Consider the following 13,728-nt stretch of genomic DNA (forward strand, 5'->3'; position numbering starts at 1 on the left):
CTCGCCCCACCTCTTTAAAATCCCTAGTCCAGAGTCCATTCTAGCAAGCTGTATTTTCTGATAGCCACTTTCCTGTCACAGCAAAAACAGAATTGCCGCCATTTCTTATCTCCCTCCAAGTAGCTGGGGGACCCGTATACTCAATATTTGCGGTGGTATTTCCCTGTCAGGGTCCTCGTTAGCATCTAGAATTAGACCCTGCCTGTGCTTTATTTATCTTCTCCTCCCTGGTGCTCTGAGCTTCCAGGCATTTCTTTTCCTCTTCATTCTAGGTTTCTAGATGAGCTCCCATTTGGAATCATGGCTCTTTATTTTACCTATATATTTAATTTTAGAGAGAGGGAGAAAGAGAGGTAGAGAAACATTGATGGAAGAGAAAAACATCAATAGGTTGCCTCTCGAACATGCCCTGGACTGAACCTGCAACCCAGGCATGTGCCATGACCAGGTATCAAACCGACGACCTTTCGCTTCACGGGATGATGCCCCACTCACTGAGCCCCACCAGTCAGGGCATGAGTCATGGCTCTTTCTACCACAGAGACAGAAAGCTTTCTTTTAAAGACGACAAAACTTTCAGAGATACGGACTTGGCTCTAAGAAATTATGGATTTTTACATTTCTCTAAAGAGACACTTGCTTTTTTAGATTTCAATTTCCCTTAGTTAAGAAAATCATACCAGACTAAAGCGAACTGGACTTTTTCTAACATTCTTTTTCTCTCAAATCGGTCCCTTAGATATTCCGTGAAATTTAGGGTTGTCACAGGAAACCCTCTCCAGGATTGGGTGGACACCCTTCATCTCAACCTTTGATAAGGATTTTAACATTTGAAAAGAACTCACTCTTCATCATAATATTCCACTTAAAGTTGCCCCAAAGAATATTAGGTGCTTTTTCTGCAATGAGATGTCTGAAGAATCTTACTATCTTGATGCCCTGGAGTCACCGATTTAAGCTCTGCTTGCACACACGTCTCCCTCTGCAACTAGATTACGTGTGGTTCTATTTTGCTAGTCTCTCACCCCTATGGAAATCTTGCCTAGGATGGTGCTTTATGCACAGTGGGCACCAAATAAATGTATGATGAATTGAATTTTCCCAGGAACAAACATATGGCACAGATGACTCAAAAGTGAAAATCCTCTATAACGTACCTCATTGCCACCTAAGACGGATACAATCCTGTTAATGCTCACAGTGACAAATTTATGTCCCAAAACATGAGATATGATTAGCTTTTTTTAAGTTTAGCCCTCATAACTACCGGTGTTATTGCTGGCCATAAAATGATTCAGCTCATTTTGAAATTCACCTGCAAAATAGAACTCTTTGACCTCCTGTAATTATACTAGTTTCTGTGAACATATGACCCTGTGGCGGGAGGTGACTCAAACTAGGGTAGGAGGTTATGTGGAAGAAACCTCATGGGGGTTTTCAGGGACGAGAACACTTCGGGTGCATTTGGCAGTGGTACCAGCAAGAAGTAGAATGTTATGCCAGGAGCTTGTCTTATTAATGGAGATCTTGTAGAAACGATGGTGACATGATGGATTCAGTTTTTGTCACTTCCTTGGCTTTGGGCTGTACCCCTAAACTACTGTCCACAGATATCCATCCTTTACTAAGAATATCACTAAAGCAGGCAACACAGGGCACCAACTGGAAAGTGCATCAATAATTTATTTCATAAATATGTGTTCAGCATCTACGAGGAGTTCTGAGCTTATTCTGTAGATCAGAGGTAGCAGCAACACTAGTATATGTTTTAAAGTAAAAATAAGAACTTTTGATAGACTGTGGAAGGGTGTGACACTGCTGAGGTACTTTCACTGCCTAACTCACTGTCTGTCAGATCTAGGACAATTTGAGAGAAAATCCAGCCCTGGGAGGCATCCATAGCCTGGGTTGAGGTCAGCAGGTTTGACCACAATAAATAAAAATAAACTGGAGTCTCTGGGCTTCCCTTCGGTCAATTCACTTAACTAGTCAGGAGGACTTCCGAGGCCGCTGACCGACCATGAATTGAGTTTTACCCACAGTTTAAAGCAGATTGTGTCAAGACAACTCATGAGATGGGGAGGGGATTGGATTCCCCAGGACTCCTGGCATGGCAATTGGGGAGGTGGTGGAAAATGATCCCCAAAAGTAACAACAGCAAGGCGTCGCCATCCCATACTAAGAAATGCATAGAGGTTTCTCATAAAATCATGAAGCCTTGATAAACAGGGATCTATTTACAGGGTCTGGAGAAGTGGTGTGTGGGTAAGGAGAGCTGGACTGCAAGAGGAATGAGGCAAGAGTTCACACCACCAAAGTTCTTTCACTGGTGAGAGGACAGGTAACGGGAAAGTGAGTCTATCCAGTTTGTCCCCTAATTCACACAGAGACATTGGAAGAATTGCCATTGTCTTTCCTTAGGATCTGCTCACAAGATCTGCTCCCAGACTGGCCAGCCAAGCTTACTACAGGTCCCAGTAGTAAGGTAGTTCTGACAGAAAGATGGAATATGTGGTAGGATTGTTAGGTTCAACCCCAGTAACCACCTTTTATAAAAGCTCCTCTCTTAATAATCACCAAGGTTTTTCCTGTCTAGGTCTTTCAAAACTCACTGTAGCAACAGAGGACAAGGCGCTTCTGAAAGCAGTACCTGGAGGTGATGTAAGGGAGCGGTCAGGGCAAGCAGCTGCAGTACTGATGGTCCTACCCCCGCACCCCCTCTGCACAGTGTAGCGGTGTGATTTGTGTTTCTTTGCTCCCTTATACATCCTATCCCTCAACTTCATTTCCCCTCAGGATATCAAGCGCCCCAGCTGTGTGAAAAATGACATGGTCATTAAAATTTTTTTCCCCATCTTTAAAGGTAATTACTTTAGTTGTGTTTTGTTTTTATATGTTTTAACTTTATATCCTCCATTCCTGCACTGTGTTCTTAGAAACATGAGCAATCTCAGGAATAAATCACCAACTCAGATTACAGAGCAAACACACATATACATCTGCTACTTCACACAAATAACTCTTTGTGATGCATAACACGCCTTCTACCTCATTTTGCCAATTATATCATCTCCTGTGACACATGGTTATCAAACATGTTATGAGATGGAAGGGGCTTAACTGGGTCTCTCTATGAGATTACCCCTATCACTGATATGATTCAGAACTGAAATGGAATATGATTCAGAACTTTCGTGAAAGAGTTTGGGAACTATAAGGAGATTGGGGAGGTGTGGTCAAGAATAGTGTAGATTTCTGGGCCTCTAGGTATTGGTCCAGAAGACATATTTTAATTGGATTTTTAACCCAGTTACATATAAAGTCATGTGATGGAAATCTTTCACAATAGGTAGGTTTTAAAAAGAAAATGCACCCTTCTTGGAGATATGATATGAAAGAAAATCTCCAATAAGTAACTTCAAAATTCTACACATCCTGCTTACTTTCTTGCTGCATCTGTTAGTAAGATTGAGTGGACTGAGGGCTCAGTTTCTCACCTTGTTCCGGTTGCAGTAGAGTGGTAGGTAATGGAATTGTGAGCTAGGTCAGCTCTCTTTCCAAAGCTGAGGAAGGGCTCGAACACTATCTCTTTATTATCATCTTACAATTGCCTGTTTCCCAGTCTGTAGGATGTGGGAGAGCTTTATTTTCAAGTCACTCAGCATTTCTCCTGGTTAAAGAAACGCATGTCAAAATAGACATCTGATAAAAGAAAAGAACACTAGCTTGTCAATAGCAGATAAAAGCTTGTAACTTTATATTTACTAATGTAAAGGCATGCTTTATTTAAAAAAAAAAAACCTTTGAATTAATGTGGAGTAAGAAGAATATAGGGTAAGCCAGTGTATATGTTTTTTATAAAGTTTATTTTTTCATGCTCATCTCCTTTCATCTTTAAAATGAAAACTAACTTCTTTATATCAGGTATTTACTTTGAACTTTCTTCCTTCCCCCAATAGAAAATACTTAGAATAATAATTGAGACAGAGAAAGAGTGAGAGAGAGAGAGTTAGATAATTAAAATAATGTGAAACCCATAATCAGGATGTGCTGCATGCAATAACAAAAAATAGTCTCGAGTCTTAACACAATAATTTCTTGTTCACACAAGATCTGCCCGAGTCCAGGAAAATCTCCAAAATAACCAGCCTACTTGCAGGAAGGGGCTCCATCATCCTGTAGCTGCACTGTCTAGAACGCTTCCCCTCGACCACAAAACAAGGAAGAGAGCATTAGAGGTCTCACCACAGCAGGTCAGTGCAATAGCCTGCAAGCGACACAGATCACTCCGGCTAACAACCCGAGGGGTATATCGGCCACGTGAACCAGGCTACATGCAAGGACAGATACCTATTTGTCCAGAAAGGGAAGTAAAAGATGTGCAGGTAAGCACTTCTACCCCCATACTACTCACCTTTGTTTCTCCCAAACCCCCTTTTTCTGACTATAACCTAACTTCTTTGAGCCAAGAAGGAGGTCTGAGGAGGGGAAGTAGAGATATTGTCAGAAGAAGGAGATGGTTGGGGTGGTCCCAAGCAGTGTCCACTAGCTGAGAAATGGCACAGAGTTAACACTATCAAAAAGTACTAACGGCTCATTTCTGCTGCCTTTCCATCTTACTTCCCTGTGCACATGAGCCTTATCCTCTGAGCCTACAAGGCAAATTGTCCAGTAAGTTTTATAGCACAAAATAGACACTATCTGATAAAAGAACACTAGCTTGTCTATAGCTGATAAAAGATTAATAGCATTTTTATGAGAAATATTTTAGTATCTACATTCTAATATGTAATTCTCAACTGTTTCTTGAATAATTGCTATAATCATTACTTTTATTACTATTTTTACTATTAAAACTATTATAACTGCTAGTTAGTATTTATTGACAACTCACTAAGCTAAACAATTTATATGTGTATAATTTTCCAAACAAATCTACTACAGAAGTATAGTTATTCCTATTTTATGGTAAAAAAATGAACAACCAAAATTATGTAACTTGTTAAATGAATCCAGATCTAGCTGGGTAATACCCAGAGTAAGAGAGAATTTATTCCCATGCTGTCACGTATAATCAGCTATCTTCATACCTAAAATCCTAGCGTATCTCTTTCATTTGATGAAAATGTTTCTCACAAAGCTTAACACATTATAAGGATTCACACGTTTTAACTCCACCATCAGGTTAACGCTACCTTCTCAAGTAAGGTAAAAATGGATCTTAAATATCGATTTGACTTTGGATCTATTTTCTGAATCTCAAAGAAACTTACTAGAAAGACATAATTTGCAAATACTTTATCATCATCATATGTCGCAATGGACAGCAAAGCACTAATTGAAGTGGAAACTCCAATAATTCATAACAATTCAAAGAGACTAAGCCTTATTCTTTTGTATCAAATTGGCTCATAATTGCTTATACTTATGATTATGTGTGTTGTATTAATGTGTGTGTATATACACATACACATATATACTCACTTTGAAAACATTTCTTTTTAAATCATATCATAGTCATAAAGAATATAAAATAATTCTTATGACTTCCAAGACATACTCATGTTCTGAAAATTAGGAAATAACACCTAGCTTGTTAACTGTTAGTCTTGAGAATCTAGCAAAGCAATTTGTTGTTATTTAATATTATGCTAGATTTTTAGTAAATCTGTTATAAAGTCCAAAGAAATTATACAGTTATCTGCTATTAAGTTAGACTTGATGGAATGCATAATCTGCTTTACTCTCCCACCGACCTTTCACTGAGCAGTCCCCTAATTATCCTCGCTTCCCTAAGTTATTTGCTTAAAAGAAAAATATATAACTATCCATAAATTATTATGAAATGCACCTATAAAAATCATTAAAGTTAAGAAAAGTATAGATATTTATACCCAACTTTTTCCAAAGATATTTGAAATTATTTATAAAACTTATAGAATGCAATACCATAAAGATAGATAACAAGAAAAAACAAACAGTAAAAATAAGATAAATAGAAAACAAAATTCGGAGTAAGGTTATCCAAAAATGCATACCAAAATTTCGTTAATTGTAAGTCTTCGGTTCCTGGCCAGAAACTCAGTTGGTTAGAGCATTGTCCCGGTCAGGGCACACGCAAGGAAAACCAATGAATGTACCAATAACTGTAACAACAGGAAATGCTTCTCTCTCTCCTTTCCTTGCTCTCTAAAATCAATTTAAAAATATAAATAAATAAATAAATAAATAAATAGTCCTCAGTTTGGCTGTGAGTACCCACGTAATCTAAACAAAGTGAAAAATACTATCATTTTAAAGTCTCTAAGGACATTAAATATGTTCAGTCAAGAAAAGCACAGGTGATAAATACATAAAAGTGTTAACTCTTTGGAGGTTATATGCAACTTTAACCATATTGTCAATTGGCCAAATATTTTTTTATAACAGAGATTGCTTTTCAGCATATAGAAAAAATTCTTTAGCATCTCATTACTCTAGGATCACAGATTAGTTTTATAATATGTGAAACCATACTCAAAGATCGCCTACAATATATAACAGACTAATCTATAAATGATATTCAAATTGTTTCTAACACCCAAATCCAACCTAAAAGTCTGTAAATACGTCACAATAAAGGGTATTCAAAGTGACAGACTTTGACGTGTATATAAAGTGTTTAAATTTACAAAGAAGTGTTCAAAAATATTTGGAGTGATGTTGATATCTTAGGAAGAACCATATAAGCTCTTAGGGTGAATATTTGAGGGAGATACACGCTTGTTAAGATAGTTTTCATTCTTTACATTCCTAAGTAATTATACAGGGTGGGCAAATGTAAGCTTACCGTTGTGAGGACATAAGATAGTTCTTTCTTTTCTTATTATTTACTAATCATTGCATTAGTTTCCATACAAATAACTGTAAACCTACCTTTGCCTCCCCCTGTATTAGATCGTGACTGTATGTTATTTGTCCATCCAGGATAAGCAAGGTATTTTCACAGCCTCCTATTTAGTTTCAGGGTGCAAAAAATCAGTGCTAGTCCTCAATAAATATATTCTTAGGTTTTTATATGCTTCTTGGATACATGTCTTATTTCTCCTTTAACTGGAATAAAAAAATTCCTTTAGTAGAGAACGCATAATTGCTTTTTCATTTTACCCTTGTGCACTAGCAAAACTGTTAGGCACGAACAAAGACATGATGGATGAATGAACTATCCGCTGATCCCCTGAAACACTAGCAAATCGCTTCGCTCTCCCCTCATACGCCATATACAGATGTGGCCGTAGAACACATTCCCACATATCTTTTCTTGAAAATTCAGCAAGTCGATAGTAAGGAGATGTGAAATATATTAACTGTCTTTATAATCTCTTTCTTCTATGCCTTGGGTGACTGCTAATCTGAGATGCTATACTCTGTGTGACTGGTATAGATGACAGCGTGCATAATTTACTGATGTTATTTTCTCAGGCTATTAAGCTGTGCCCAACCTTTTAAGAATATTAAATCGGAAGATCATGTTACCACTATTTCAGAAAATTGGTTGCGTCACAGCCTAACAACTTGAGAAAATAACATTATTTTAGAGGGGATGTAAAAAGAAGCAACAACAAAAAAAAATCTCTCCTAAGCCTTAGACTGGAAATAGTAAATGGACGCCCAATGGACGCAAAATTTTGTCAATTTGGGAAAAGCAGTGAAAAAAAAATACCATTGTAATTTATATAACTAATTATCTCTCTTCTAAAGATCTCTGGTATTTAAATTGCCAACTATAAATATTAACCCTTTAGTTGTTCTCATACATCAACAATTACCCCTGAGAAGGAAGAAAATAAACTGCTTTGTTCACGGTGGAAATCTGTGCTGGGAAAATTGTAAAAATGTGAAGTATAATGGGAGAGGTAGGACTCTATTGAAGGAGGCAGTTTAATCAAGACCACAAAGGAATGTATTACACAACCGGTTTTTTAATATAGTGACATGGGAAATGCTGAAAGAATGATCTTGAGTCTCAATGACCTTTCAAAGTGGGGAAGAACATGAGTAACAACTTTGCAACCTGATGGCTCTTCCAATTGTTTGTGACTGGAAGGGAGATTGTAAACCAGCCTCCAAATAATGCTGGTTTCCTAGCAACCTTAGCTCTACTGGTTTAACTAGATTTTAAATGCAAACGATAAACTTCAAGTACAAGCCTGAAAGGGGTGTTAAATATCTTGGGGCAAACAATGCAATTCTTCAAAGGAAATGCTCTCCTGAAGCAATTGGCAGGACTACCAGTCTGTTTCAAAGCCTTCCCCTGCACTCAAGTGCCAGCAATGAGTTCCACATCAGCCCTGAGTTATGTGGCTGGTGGAAATCGGATTCTTTCACAGCGTTATGGGAAATGCATTTGAGGACACACACATCGAAGACTGAGGCATTGTGGCAAGATTTAGTGGAGGAAAAACAAAGGACACCCCCAGGTGCCCAATGTCTCATCCACGACCAGGTGGCTTAGCTGCATCTCCTGGCAGAAGAAGTCGTGGGCCTGGTGAGCACAAGGGCCCATCAGGAGAGCCAGGACCCAGAACTGTAATGACATCACCTTAGGCTCCCGTAGTCCAGCACAGTCTGTGCTCCCCACTGTGCTCTGGCCCCATCAGCACAGGCTTCAGACCATGCAGCTGCTACAGGGAGAGAGAATGTGCAAACGTACAATCCTCAGCCTTTATTAAGCTTTAATGATATTACCTTGGCTTGGGAAGGGGTAAGTTTTCTTTCAAACTAACCAGTCATCTTTCCAATTCTTTAGGGGCTTGTGGTGGGCCCTCCCTCTAAATAGTCCCTTTCCTAGAAAATCCCAGGCTACACTACTCCCCTTTATTGTTGCCATTTTAGCTTCTACTGTGTGTCCATCTAGCAAAGGAATCCCTGCCTTACAGGTTCTCTCTCCCCTTGGTAATCTAGGGGAGCAAAATGGTTGTTCCCTGAGGAGACTAGAATCTAGTCCTTCCTTCCTACTCAGGGGAGGCAAAGATGTTAATCCCCTTGATGAGGAAATGTGGCTATACCCTGAAGTGTCTGGAAACTGTAGCTTCCTAGTCAACCAGGCTTAGCCAGTTTAGCTCCCTTCTCTTTTGTGAATGACTAACTAGCTGCCTGCACTGACCGTTGTATTGGCTGTGGCTATCCCCTGATGCGCTGACGGACACTACTTGTTTCCTGGCAGAATATAGACTTTACAAGTTGGGGGTTTCAAATCTGACGTGCGTCTGCAAGGACTGTTTGCCACTTTGCATTTTGCAGGCTCATTTATTAAATTGTGAGTATATTTTTCATAAGTCTGTTTTTTTATCCATTTTCAGTTTCGTTCAATATGATCTCCCATTTTCTAAACCAGCCGCAAGATAGTCAATCTGAGAAAAATCTATGGAATGGCTTAAACTAGAATGACCTTCAAAATCAGCATATGTTTTCAAAGTAGGTCTTATTTCTACAAACTGTTAAATAGGACATCAGTGTGAGCAAAAAAATTAAATGAGTGAATATAAGCACCTTCAGAACCTCTCATTTAATTGCACTATATATTTTTTAAAGATTTTTGTCCTTACTTTTAGAGAGAAGGAAAGGGAGGGAGAGAGGAAGAGAGACATCAGTCTGTTGCCTCTCACACGCCCCTTTCTGGGGACCTGGCCCACAACCTAGTCAGGCTCCCTGACTGGGAAATGAACTGGTGACTTTTCAGTTTGAGGGCCAGCACTCAATCCACTGAGCCAAGCCAGCCAGGGCAATTACTTTATATTCTAAATACCTTACGGACATATATGAAAGCTCTAGAAGCATGATCTATAGTTCAATCTCTTGCAGAAGATGCCCTTGACCCTCCTCGAGGAAAAAGTGGACAACAATCAAAGCCATAGAAAAAGCCCAGGGTTTTCAGTCTGAATCCAGCCATTATGGGTCCTAGCCATTCAGTACAGAAGACATTTCCCAGGAAAAGTAGTACATCATTCTGTAATTCATTTTCTGCTCTTTCTGCCTAATCTATTGAACCTTAGCTTTCTCATATGAAATATGTATTCAAAGTATCTCACATGAAATCCAAGTTATCTTCTTAAATAAATAAATAAATAATAATTAGGAAAGATCTATGTTTAAGGTCTTATCTGAACTTAAACAAAAAATCACCATAATCAGTTTAACATGTTATAAATACAAAGTTCCAAAAATCCTACTAGAGATATTTGATTTTTACACACTGAAGTAATTTTTAAAGATTTTATTTATTTATTTTTAGAGAGAGGAAGAGTGAAGGAGAAAGAGAGGGAGAGAAACATCAATGTGTGGTTGCCTCTCACATGTACCCCACTGGGGACCTGTCCTGTAACCCAGGCATGTGCCCTAACTGGGAATCGAACCAGCGACCCTTTGGTTTGCAGGCTGGCACTCAATCCACTAAACCACACCAGCCAGGGCTGAAGTAGTTTTGTAAAAATATTTTCCTTGAGATCATTTAAATAAAATATTCTGAAACATTAGGGAATATATCAAGAACAGATGAAAATAGTAATATGGAAGCATGTATTCTTAATATAGTAATAAAGAATGGAAAATAAGAAGCCAGAAAACCTGAAATGTATAAATATGAGGTTGTCACAACAGCATTATACTCAGGTTATCTCCTGTGGCTTTCTGAAGACAACAAAAATGGCAAGGTATTGAGAATAAGTAAATGGCGATTTTATGGAAGCCTTTTGCTAGAGAAAAATTAAGTTAGTAAGGATCTTAAAATGATAAGATAGGAGAAGTTTTAGAGATAGTTTCTTCAAAAACTATTTTTCCAGCATTTTAAAGGTAAAAATATTATTTTTGATACCAAAAAAATGTAATCTACCAACAGAATTTTCCACATAATCACATATCAGAGCTTTCCAAAATATATAAAATATATTTTTGGCTTATGTTCCAGATTTTAGGGGTCATTAACTTAATGTCCCTAAATACAAGTCTTTAAAAATTGGTTATTTCCTACATTCACATTCAAGGTTGTATTCTGGTCATTCTTTTTAGATTCATGAAGTAATGGAAACCCCTGTTATTTTCTGCATAATAAGAACACTGTTTAACATTGATAAGTAATATATTCAGGATTAATAAGGTATTTATGAAAGTTGAAAAGGTTCATATGGACAACATAGTCTGATTAAAATGGAGAAATTTTGCTTCTAAATGCTGACTATTAGGAGAGCAAATCAATGTTGTGTTCAGAATGCATTTTAATTTATTTTCCGATACCTGGTATCTTTACTTTTTAATAAGTTGCCTTTGTAACATAGAGACCTCTTCTTTTACTCAGAGAATCTGGGAAAAGGTAGTTTGTGATTTTGGTGTTCTACTCAGATTCTGAGTGGAGATTTAAAAATTTCCACCTGTGCCCAAGCTATTTAAAAAAAACTCACTATCTTTTATATCTGCACACCTAATTATTGTGTCAATCAAAACTAACAGGAAAGTAACAAAGCCACACAATTATACAGATGGATACACTTTCAAATGTCATTTTAAATGTATGAAATTGCATAGTTTTGCAGTCCTCTTATAAAAAAAATGTCAAAAAGTCCGATCTGTAATCTTTTCTCTGACTAGAGAATACAGCAAATTCACATCCTTAATGCATTCACCTTTTATTCTTACAAAAAAAATGATAAAAATCCTGGAGTCTAATTCCTGCCATTTTATCTCTTGAGGTGAATATGTTTATTTCATATCTATTAGAAATTCTCTTATCCTTACAAAAAAGTGAAAAGTATTAACTGAATTATGTTAATGTTGCTTAGTTAAAAATAATTTACTCTCATAATAAATTATTTAAATAATATAAGTGAAATTAAAGATTGAAATCTAGTCCACTCCCAAGCCCAGGCTGCCTAATTCCCATCCTCAAACATCATCTGGATGGTCTAATTAAAATTTAGAGAAATAAATGATTCATAATTTTTTCTGATCCCTTCAACACATCCTGTGTTGATATATGAATATGCTTATGTGTAATTATTATTATTAGATATAATTGTATAAGATAATTATATATTTATATATATCGCATGCCTCTGTGAATGCATCTGGATAAATTTTTGGTAAGGAAATGTCTATGTCTAATTATTTATGTATTTATAATTTAAATTAAATTAATATTAAATTTTATTAGCTAAAATGTGATATATTTCAATGTAGTCCAAATGTAACCCATTTAAGAGTTTAAAGTTCATCAACAATAAACTACAAGATTGTCATTTTGTAAAAACAAAACAAAACAAATCTTCAGCAGAGAAAATCCTCCAGGAAAACAGTTGGTGGCCAGCACCGGAACTGAATTTTGAAGAGCACAACCCAATGACAATTGCAAGCACAACTTTTTAATACCACAAATGAAAATAAAACTAAAATGAGTTATATTAGGTTAACAAATTGTAAGAAAAACTTTAATAATGGATGTGGTTATTTCTAGAATTTGCATCAATGTAAAAGCAACCAAAATTATTTAATGCCAAATAAAATAACATACATCATCAATGTAGACAGTAGATAATTAGCCAAACATTTGGATAGTTCCATGTTTAAAGCCATTAAAATCAAACTGTTCTCCGAAAATGTTAAGTAAAACACTGGATATGTACCTCCTAAGACCTAACCATTTTTGTTGGTATAGAATAAACATACTGTTTAATGACGGGTTGTATTTTTTCCTTTGCTCTTTTACTGTGAGAGAAGGAGACTTACCTATTTAAAAATGTATCCTCAATTAATTATTTTCCTATTTAGATAGAGAAATTTAAAATAAGCCTTGTCAATTGAAAAAATTTAAGATCTACAGTACATAGTCCTTGGCTGGTCATTGTGTACTAGTCAGAGTATTTACAACCAAGGTCGACAGACCTATTAGATCCCTAATTCGTTATACACAGAGAGCTTTTTTAACATTTTATCCTTAAAATATGTTTTTTATAGTCATTAAAGTCTTCTTATTAAACTCCTTTGAAAATATCTTTCATTTCTAATTGCCTTTCCAATAATCAAGTTTTAAATTTAGTTTGTTATTTTATATGTATTTATTATGAGAGGCACATAGTAGAGGAAGAAACTCCTCTCTCTCTCTCTCTCTCTCTCTCTCTCTCTCTCTCTCTCTCTCTCACACACACACACACACACGTTAAGCAAGCTTCTAACTTAATGATTGCATTTGTCCTAGGGATCACAATCAGCATAAATTATCACTATCTTCCCGGTTACAAATAAACTTGTAGCAATAATACTTAAAAGAGCATTCATGAAAAAAGATGCTACTTCTCTAATAAAATGTCTTTTCCAGGACTTCCATTGTGAATGCCTAAATGATTTAGGGCTATTGCTTTTCATTACAACACATATCTGTGCTGCTCTCAGAAGAATTCACTCATCACTTCATCAAGATTACATGTCATGTACACACTATATAGACCACTGTGCTAGAACAATACATTGATCAAAATTTTGGTTTGATTCTGTTCCTAATATTGTGTCTGCTTTTAGAGTTGATACAGAGAAATACAGTCCTTCATTTCTAGGAGTTTCCAAACTATCTGGGGATTAATGATGAACAACAACAAAAAGTAAAATAGCAACAACATGATACATGACAAATGAATAGAAAGGCAATAGAGTACTGTAACTTTTTTAAGGAAAATGGTACATACCTTGAAGATGAATGGGATT

The 13,728-nt window shown here is 36.6% G+C and overlaps 1 long non-coding RNA gene across 3 annotated transcripts in view; it reads right to left on the minus strand.

Moving 5' to 3' along the window:
- LOC123478449 (uncharacterized) overlaps positions 1-13,728 on the minus strand; it is a 40,876-nt gene that overhangs the window by 3,537 nt on the left and 23,611 nt on the right. For 2 of the 3 annotated variants that reach the window (XR_006653649.2, XR_006653651.2), the window contains 3 exons: positions 6,039-6,189; positions 4,154-4,205; positions 3,498-3,670 (listed from right to left, as the gene is read on the minus strand). This is a non-coding gene — a long non-coding RNA (uncharacterized lncRNA). The remainder of the gene's footprint in view (positions 1-3,497; positions 3,671-4,153; positions 4,206-6,038; positions 6,190-13,728) is intronic. The other variant, XR_006653650.2, reaches the window with a different exon arrangement.

Source organism: Desmodus rotundus, chromosome 2, assembly GCF_022682495.2.
Source record: "Desmodus rotundus isolate HL8 chromosome 2, HLdesRot8A.1, whole genome shotgun sequence".
Taxonomy (NCBI): Eukaryota; Metazoa; Chordata; class Mammalia; order Chiroptera; family Phyllostomidae; genus Desmodus; species Desmodus rotundus.